Consider the following 10,409-nt stretch of genomic DNA (forward strand, 5'->3'; position numbering starts at 1 on the left):
CAGACAAACCTCTTCGGGCTCTCCTGTGCAACGTGGAAACTGTGTGCAACCCCGTCCCCACCTCTGCTCTAAGATGACCACGCTCCCTGAACTCCCTTCGCGCTGCACAGCACTTACTGCCCAGATGCTCAGGGCGTGCAACAATTAATTGCATGTTGATTGTAAGAGCTCATTTGAATTCTGCCCAAGCTGAGAACGGCTCCGACAACCCCCGGCTTGCCGAGTGGCAGGCCTTGCAGAATTCAAGGTTAACCGATTATGAATTGCCTTACTCCTGTGGGTGAGCCGGCACCCACTGTCAGCTGCTGCTAATCTGCTGGGGGGTAGGTGAGAGGAAAGCGTTGTGGGCAACGTCCCTGGTAAGAGCAGGCACGAAGGATGGCCAAGGGTCTCCAAACTTGCTTTTAGAGCCCTTTTCTGGCACTGTGCAAGAGATTCTCAACTATTTTGAAAGAGAGGACCTCCATGTGATAATGGTGGCATTGAAAGTATTGGTTGACAGAGAAAATACATCATCGCCAAACAGCTGTAAAGAATCCAGTAGCATCTTTTTTTTTTTTTTTTTTTTTTTTTGAGATGGAGTCTCACTCTGTCGCCCAGGCTGGAGTGCGGTGGTGCAATCTCAGCTCACTGCAACCTCCGCCTTCTGGGTTCAAGCGATTCTCATACTTCAGCCTCCCGAGTAGCTGGTATTACAGGCGCTTGCCACCACGCCCGGCTATTTTTCATATTTTTAGCAGAGACGGGGTTTCACCATGTTGGTCAGGCTTGTCTCGAACTCCTGACCTCAAGTGATCTGCCCGCCTCGGCCTCCCAAAGTGCTGGGATTACAGGCATGAGCCACCGCACCCAGCCTCCAGTAGCACTTTTAAACGGGCACGCAGTATTCATCATGAGTGTCTGTGTACCACTGAAAACCAGCCCCTCGATGTGTGCTAAACAGGGTACTTCTTTGGACTCGAGGCTGTGGTTGGTGTGCATGTGAGCAGGGCTCGGTGACCTACAGCTGGGAACCCTGTCCTGCATGTTCAAAGCCAGGAAAGCCCAGGTGAGATATGTCTCAGGGACCACGCTCTCTCAAGAAACACCTGAGGATGCACAGAGGGATTTGGAATTTCCATCTAAGATGCTCCTCCACTCACTGAGCCACCCACTGAATGCTCAGCACTGGGAAGAAAAGAGAACGTGAACAAAGTTCGTAAGAAAGAACATCACTCAGAACTTTGAGAGGCCGAGGCGGGCAGATCACCTGAAGTCAAGAGTTCAAGACCAGCCTGGCCAACATGGCGAAACCCTGTCTCTACTAAAAATACAAAAATTAGCCTGGTGTGGTGGCGCACAACTGTAATTCCAGCTACTCAGGAGGCTGAGGCAGGAGAATCCCTTGAACCCCGGGGGCAGAGGTTGCAGTGAGCTGAGATCGTGCCACTGCACTCCAGCCTGGGCGAGAGAGCGAGACTTTGTCTCAAAAAGAAAAAAAGAAAGAACACTGCAGAGTATGCAGGGGTGAAAGCCAGGGAGAGCAATTCAGCAGGGAGGGATCAAAGTGGGGATGGCTTCAAGGAGGGCCTCACTGAGAAGGGGACATTGGAGCAAGGATTTGAAGGAGATGTAGGGGCAAGCCATGAAGACATCCGGGGGAATGGAAGTTCCAGGCAGAGGGATGGCCAGTGCAAAAGCCTCGAGGCAGGAGCCTGTCTGGCCCTTTGGGGAATAACTGAGAGCACTGTGTGGCTGCAGCTGAGTGAGCAAAGGGCAGAGGAGGAAAAAAAGGGGGCGGGAGGTGCTAGGGGAGGGGACAGATCACACAGGAATGCAGAGACCACACAAGGACTCAGGTATTCACTCTGAGCAAGATATTCATGCCGGCGGAGGGTCTGGGCAGAGGGGACCCATGTCTGGTTTCGTGTCTAACAGGACCGCACGTGCTGCTATGGGAAGAAGGGTGGAAGCAGAGAGACCAGACAGGCTGGTGTGTGGATTCCAGTGCATGAGGCCAGGGACTCAGACCAGTGTGGGGACAGGCATGGTGGAGGTTCTGGGTCAGCTTTAAAGGCAGCTCCAGGCCAGGTGCGGTGGCTCACGCCTTTCATCTCAGCACTTTGGGAAGCCGAGGAGGAAGGGTCACTTGAGTCCAGGAGTTCAAGAGCAGCCTGGGCAACAGAGTGAGACCCTATCTCTACAAAAAAAAATTAAAAATGAGTTGGATGTGGAGGTGTGTGCCTGTAGTCTCAGCTACTTGGGAGGCTGAGGCAGGAGAATCGCTTGAGCCGGGCAGGTTCAAGGCTGCAAGGAGCTATGATTGAACCACAGCACTCCAGCCTGGGTGACAGAGTGAGACCCTGTCTCTAAAAAAAAGAAAGTGAAATAAAGGCAGATCCAGCAGGATTTGCTCACGATAGAACACGGGGAAGTATGACTCCGATGTGTTCGGCAGGAGTTCCCGCAGGGACGGAGTTGCTATTGGCTGAGTCAGAAGCAGACCTGTGGGGCACAGGGAAAATCCAAAATTCTGGCTGAGTTTGTACTGGGCCTTTCCCACAAGCTGAAGACAGTGGATGGAGATTACACCCTTGGAGGGACCACTTCAGATGTCTACACAACCTTCGAAGTGAATCCAAACTCATCAGCAAAACCCTTGGATCACCACAGGGATTTTTATCCCAAATAGTGATATAGTTGGAATTACCTTGGGCGTAGAGGGAAGTGGTTGCAGGGAGAGGTAATGGGATTTGTTTAGGAGGCCAGAAATGTGAGCCTAAGTCCCTGGCTCCCTCCTGTCTGGCTCACTGCCACAGGCCAAGGCCTCACTGCAGCCTCCTGTCTCCATGCTGTCCCTCAGCCACCCCAACCCTGCACCTGCCTCCAGAGAGACCAGCCCCACACACCTCCACCAAACCCCCTCCAAATGCTCCCACCGCCTGCCCTGCAGGACAAAAAGTCTCAATGACTGAGTTCGCTCTTCCAGGTCCTAGTGACTAGCTCCTATCCATGTCTCCAGTCCCTTTGCCGCCCCTGCACTGCCACAGCTGCACCAAACCACCGTGCAGCGTCAGACCACCTGGTGCTCAAACTGAACCCAGGCCTTCACACACATTCCTTCCTCTCCATGGAAAATCCTTGCTCTCCTTCCTCTGTGCGTCTTTCAGGGTGCTGTTGTAAGCCTCATGCCGCCGTAGAATCCTCCCTGACCCCTATCCCCCATCCTGGCAGCCAGTCATCCCTCCTCTGATCTTCAATATCATGAATCACTCTGAACCATGATGTCTGTTTTCACACCTGTCTCCCCCACGTGCCTGGGAGCCCCTCCAGCTCACCCCACATGGCACCTGCAGACCAAATCTGGCCCTTAAGCTTATTTTGTTTGGCCTGGATGGAACTGGCCTCTACAGAGTGTTAAATTTTTATCAGTTGCCAACATTCCAGAATCATGAGAGTTCACATAAGAATCTAGACTCCCAGGCCAGGCGAGATGGCTCCCACCTATAATACCAGGACTTTAGGAAGCTGAGGCAGAAGGATTGCTTGAGGCCAGGAATTGGAGACCAGCAGGGCAAAAAAATTAAATCCTATCTCTATAAAAATTTTTAAATTAGCCAGGTGTGGTGGTGTGCCCCTGGCTCGTGTTTTTATACTCAACAAAATTTACCAGAAAAACTGTTGCTATTAATAATGAAATTCATACTTTTCAGGAAACATGAATCTGCCTTGAAGGGATGTGTCCCCAGTGCATTTCATGTTTCCTTGGAGTCCGTGGCTACAGTCATTTGTTAGCTTCTGGGCTTCCTAAGTCACTTCCTGGTTTCTACACCTTCAAAACAGAGCTTGGGAAAACAGAACATCCCCAGCCTCCAGCCTCTCCTAATTATAGCAAGAGATTAGCCAATTTCCAATTATCAGGGAAGTTTTTTAAACATCGACTCCCAAGGTATGCAAGCCTAATGCCCACTTCACTCCCCTGGTTAACCCGTCACTCCGGGTTTCTGGGGAAAGCCAGCCTCACAGTGCTGGTATGCTTACCAGGCTGTTCGTGGCTCAGGGCCACTGTTCCCAGGGAAGGGAAGGCCCTCAAGCTCTGTGCAATCAAAGACATCCCAGGGGGTAGATTCTCCGGAGGTGAAAGGAACCAGCTTCATTAGAAAGTGATCAGCTGGAGCTACCTGTGTGTTCTTGGAAACTGTTGTAGCCCTTGTCTATTCAGGAAGCGTTTATCAGCCTCCTGCTCTGTGCTGGGCATTCAGTGAACAAGACAGGCCAGGTCTATGCCTTCATGGGGCTTACCTTCTAGAAGGGGAGACAACAATAAACAAGGGGCTGGGTGTGGTGGCTCACACCTGTCATCCTGACAATTTGGGCGGCCAAGACAGGTGGATGGCTTGAGCCCAGGAGTTCAAGATCATCGAGCAACACAGTGAGACCCCCGTCTCTACAAAATATACAAAAAAAGTTAGCCGGGTATGGTGGCACGTGCCTGTCATCCCAGCTACTCGGGAGGCTGAGGTGGAAGGCTCGCTTGAGCCTGGGAGGTGGAGGTTGCAGTGAGCTATGATTGAGCCACTGCACTCCAGCTTGGATGACAAGGCGAGACCTTGTCTTTAATGATAATAATAATAAACAGGGAAGTGGGTGATAAATTCCCCAAATGCATAGATGGTAATCTGTGCAGGAGAACAAAGAAAAGATCTACTGGGGGACCCTCACTGATGAGGGATTGTTATATAATATATGCATGGACGCTGAAACATTACAATGCACCCCAGAAATATGTAGCAATTATTATGTGTCAATTATAAAATTAAAAAGTAATTAATTTTTAGAAATAACTGGGAAGGTCTGAATGTTAATCCTGGCTCTGCTGCATCTGGGCTGCGTGTTTTTGGATCTGTTCCCAATCTCTCGCTCAGAGCCTCAGTTTCCTCGTCTGTGAAATGAGGGTGGGAAAAGGACACCAATATGTGTGGAGTGTCTCAGCACAGGAACGCATTTCCACACATGGTCGCCCATCTCTCGTCATTCTCAATCCTCAAGGGGTTAGTCGTGTCCATTTTATAGATGAGGAAACTGACGCTGCTCAGAGAGGCTCCATCAGTTGCACCAAGCCTACGTGACAGAAGCGTGGGGCACGTAGACAGAAGTGTCTTGGAGGGCTGACGGTTGGGGGGCACTCCTATCCCAGGGCCTTCAAGACCGGCCCAGGAGCTTTGATCTCACTCCGCCAGCGATGAGGATCCAGCGACAGCTGGAGCAGGCGCACGACGCTGCTCCAGCCTGCTCTGTTTCTGGAAGGCGGCTCTGGGGACCCGCGGTCGGTTGGATGGGAGGTGAGGCGTCGTGGGGATGTGTTAGGAGGCTCACGCATGGTCCATGCCAAGTACTGAAGCCTGCTCTGAGCCATGAGAAGGAACCTCACACTTGTTCCCCAGCTGCGTTCTCGAAGAATCAAGCCAAAACCCGCCACACAAGAGCTTTAGTACATCTGCCAGAAAATGCTCTCAGAGGCAGGGACACAGGAGCCCACAAACTGGCCCTGACTCCAACACCCAGGGCAGAAGGGAAATGCGTGACAGGTCACAGATAGGTTTGGGTGGGATAGAGCAGTAACAAATGAGATGAGGAAGAGTTACTCCTCAGGTCAGAGACTGCACACATTGATTTGGCACCGACTGTATACCATGCACTTTAGCCAAAGGGATACAATTAAATCGACCCTTATGGAATTCTTACTAGATCTCAGCTGGAGAAACAGCTCAAGAAGTAGCAGGACAGTGGCCAGAGTCCAGGACCACCCGGGGTCCCCTCTACCTGTCATGGGCCAGCTCTGTGTCATCTTCGGATAAATGCAGTGTTCAGGTTAAAGCCCCACCGCTCAAAATGAGCCTTGGGGGTCAGTGACTCCCTTCCGTATTCCCCACGCTCAATGGGATTTTGTCAGTCCTCAGGGGCTGCAGATGGTTTATTTTACTCCATTCCTGAGGAGGGAGAACCAGGAAGGTTGGGGAGAAAGGAGACATTATAAGGTGTCTCCTGCACCAGCCCTTATGGGGCTGTTTTCCTAGAGTAGGTTTCAAAGCTGTTGTTTTGCTTCCCTCTGCTGCCCCCTAGGGGCCAAGAGTGGGACCGCCAGTCTTGATCCCCTGGACCAGTAAGAGCGTCCCCTCCACACTCATCCATCCATCACCAAGACACGAAAACTGCCCAGGTGAGGGACTTGGGATTTAATGAAACGACTAAGAGCAGAGATCTCCAACTGGGCAGGAACATTTATGAATTACACAATGATGCACTAATATATTACGAGCTGTACATAAAGCATAAAATATCCCTTATTCCAAAGAGCTTGGGACCAGATGTGTGTCAGATTTTGGACTTTTTCCGATTTCTAACTTCTTCAGATTTTGGAATATCTGCTTTGTACTTACCAGTTAAGCATCCCAAATCCGGAAATCTGAAATATGTTGTTGTTGTTGTTGTTTTGTTCTTGTTATTGTTTTGAGACAGAGTCTCACTCTGTCACCCAGGCTGGAGTGCAGTGGCTCAATCTCAGCTCACTGCAACCTCCGACCCCTGAGTTCAAGCGATTCTCCTGCCTCAGCCTCCCGAGTAGCTGGGACTATAGGCGAGTGCCACCATGCCTAGCTAATCTTTGTATTTTTGGCAGAGATGGGGTTTCACCATGTTGGCCAGGCTGGTGACAACTCCTGACCTCAAGGGATCTGCCCACCTCGGCCTCAAAATGCTCCAGTGAGCATTTCTGTTGAACATCATATCAGCACTCAAAATGTTTCGGATTTTGGAGCATTTTAGGTTTTGGCTTTTCAAATTTTGGATGCTCAACCTGTATAAAAACTAGGAATTCTTAACAGAGGACATGAAGATTAAATAAACACTACTTTGAAATATTTTTATTTTATTTGCTAACAGCAAAACTCACCTTTTGGCTTTCATTTGAGCATTCCAAATGTTCTTTTCCTGATAGCAATGCAATTGAATCTTTTTTATTTTTTGGAAAGCTTAGGTTTGGAAAGCACGGTATGTGCTGTGGTGACATGAGGATCTCGTTCTGTGGAGAGTGATGTCCATACTTGGTTTGAGTGGCTATTAGAGCTGCAAACAATACCTCACAAAGATTTGTAAATTCAAATGGAAGAAGTGCCATATGCTGTGCTTTCTAAATATTAATATCAATACTCATATTTTAATCCCATTCACCAAATAGGGAACTATTTTTTGGTGAAATTGACTAGTACTGTATACATCCATCTTCCTGGATAGCCCTCATTTCATCTTGAAAAGAATTCAGAAAATTGGTACTTGCAGATTTGTAATACATGGATTCAAAACTTCCTAAAAGTTTTCTTTTGAAAGATTTTGAAATTGGCTACAATTTTCTGTTTCCCAGTTCTTCAAGTGTGCAGACGTGGAGAGGTTTTAAAAGGAAACACACTTTCTTTGCTTTTTGGCAATAAAAGCTGATTACAATGGAAACATTTCCAAACATCTGCTTTCAAAATGCTCTTTCCAAAACGTGAGTGGCTCTCAAAAAGCACTCACATTCTCATTAATTGTTTAAAAATCACCTTCTCCTTGAAGGGGCAGATCCTGTGCTTTCTTTGGAGGGGACAAGTAGCTGACAGTCACATGTCACCCACAGAAGACATCAGTAAATGAAGGCATTTGTCTTATCATAAAAGAAAATAATGAAACTCATCTTCAGGCTCAACAGCTGTTTTGAGTCACCCTCTTGGTCACCCCCCATCTCAAAACAAAGTGTCATCGAAGAATCTTCTAGGAAAGTCATATTTTTAGGAGTAATTTATAAATAATAATAATAAACAACAATAGAAAGTCCTGATTCTGGACCAGGCACAGTGACTCACGCCTGTAATCCCACCACTTTGGGAGGCCGAGGTGGGTGGATCGCTTGAGGTCAGGAGCTCAAGACCAGACTGGGCAATATGGACAAATCCCATCTTCACAAAAAGTACAAAAAAAAGTTAGACAGGCATGGTGGTGCATGGTGGTCCCAGCTACTCAGGAGGCTGAGCTGAGAGAATCGCTGGAGCCCTGGAGGAGGAGGTTGCAGTGAGACGAGATTGTGCCACTGCACTCTAGCCTGGGCGATAGAGCCAGACCTTGTCTCAAAAGAAAAAAAAAATCCTGATTATGTGTTGAGCACTGTTGTAAGCAGACTCACGCACATTAACTCATTACATCCACAAGCAACCCTGTGAGGCAGGTATGATTCCAGTCTTCTTTGACAGATGAGGAAACAGAGGCACAGACACGGCGGAACTGGTAAAGTGTTTTCAGGACCTTATTGTGACTGTGACAGATGATACTGTCAAAGGGGAGACTGCTGATGGGACAGAGGGTACAGCATGGTGTATTAGTCTGTTCTCACGCAGCTAATAAAGACATACCCGAGACTGGGTAATTATACGGGAAGGAGGTTTAATGGACTCACAGTTCCACATGGCTGGGGAGGCCTCACAATCATGGTGGAAGGCAATGGAGGAGCAAAGTCACATCTTACATGGCAGCAGGCAAGAGGGTGTGTGCAGGGGAACTCCCCTTTATAAAACCATCAGCTCTCATGAGGCTTATTCACCACCATGAGAACAGTATGAGGAAACCGCCTCCATGACTCAATTATCTCCACCTGGCCCCGCCCTTGAAATGTGGGGATTATTACAATTCAAGGTGAGATTTGGGTGGGGACACAGCAAAACCATATCGCATGGGGACCCTAAAACTTGGGAACCAGAGCTTTCCCTACCCCCAGAAGACAATGTGAGTTCTCGCAAATTTGGGTCCAGGACTGTGGTTGTGGCACAGGCCACAAAAGACACACCCAAGTCCCAGGCTATCACAGAAGGTGAGGGGCCCAGAGCTCAGTGGAAAAGGGTGAATTCTTGCTTTCACTGAGCACAGCCTTATCTTCCCTGGGTTTATGATGAAGACTTATCTTCTGGAGAACCTTGTCCTTACCACACAGATGATCTGTTAACCAGCATCGATGTTCACACACACACACACACACAATGTGCACGCACCTGCCTGACACTTCTTTTATTGATTCAAACTCCTAAGTAAAGCAAAAAGACAATGTATTCAACATCAAGTGCCATAGTGTACTCAGTGCCTTACACACGTAACTTCATTTAGTCTTTGCAACTGCCCTGTAAGGCAGGTGCTCTTCTGTCCCCATTTTATAGATGAGAAAACTGAGGCTGAAAGAGAAACAACCTGCCCAAGGTCTAGGGGTCAACCCCAGGTGTGGCCCACCAATCTCAGGAGTCCAGAAAGCCTTAACTGAGCAGCGATCACCTCCAGAAGGGGCCTCCCCAGAAGCCCCCTTGAGCAGTCACACCCATTCTGTGTACTGGGAGGTTTTCATGGTTTTTTGTTTGTTTGTTGTTTTTTGTTTTGAGACATAGCCTCGCTCTGTCACCCGGGCTGGAGTGCAGTGGCATGATCTCGGCTCACTGCAACCTCCACCTCCCGGGTTCAAGCTATTCTCCTGCCGCAGCCTCCCAAGTAGCTGGGACTACAGTCACACCCCACCATGCCTGGCTAATTTTTGTATTTTTAGCAGAGTCGGAGTTTCACCATGTTGGCCAGGCTAGTCTTGAACTCCTGACCTCGTGATCCGCCTGCCTCAGCCTCCCAAAGTGCTGGGATTACAGGTGTAAGCCACCGCACCCAGCTTGGTTTAGTTTTTTGAGACAGGGTCTTGCTCTGTCACTCAGGCTGGAGGGCAGTGGTGCAATCATAGATCACTGCAGCCTCCAAATCCTAGGCTCATGTAATCCTCCCACCTCAGCCTCTGGAGTAGTTAGGACTACAGGTGTACACCACCACACTAGGCTACTTTTTAAATATTTCTTGTAGAGACAGGGTCTCACTGTGTTGCCCAGGCTGGTCTCAAGCTCCTGGCCTCAAGCGATCCTCTCACCTCGGTCTCCCAAAGTGCTGTGATTACAGGCATGAGCCACTGCGCCCAGCCTGTACTGCAAGTTTTTGACCACAAAAGAAATCTATTACATTAGAAGAGTTTTGTTAAAAGAGGCGAAGTCAGGATAGCATGGAGACAAAGAAACAGGAGGAGGAGGAGGCAGCCCACTCCTGCCTCCCCGAGAGTGAGGCAAGCCCAGCCACCAGCTGAGGCACAGCCCAGTGCAAGGGGGGATCCTCCCTGGGCTAAGGATATCAGAAGAACGCCCATCTCCTGAGCAGCACTCTGGAGGGGGCTGACCTAGGAAGGGGCTTGGCTGGGGCTTGCACAGGACAGGGCGGATCTGAGCAGGAAATCAAAGGGATTGTACTATGTCTCCAAGCTCAGGAGAGTCCTGGATGCGACCAGCTCATTGCACCTCACTCTAAAACGGTCAGAATCGATGAGGTGAGGC

This window comes from Pan paniscus, chromosome 18, assembly GCF_029289425.2.
Source record: "Pan paniscus chromosome 18, NHGRI_mPanPan1-v2.0_pri, whole genome shotgun sequence".
Lineage (NCBI taxonomy): Eukaryota > Metazoa > Chordata > Mammalia > Primates > Hominidae > Pan > Pan paniscus.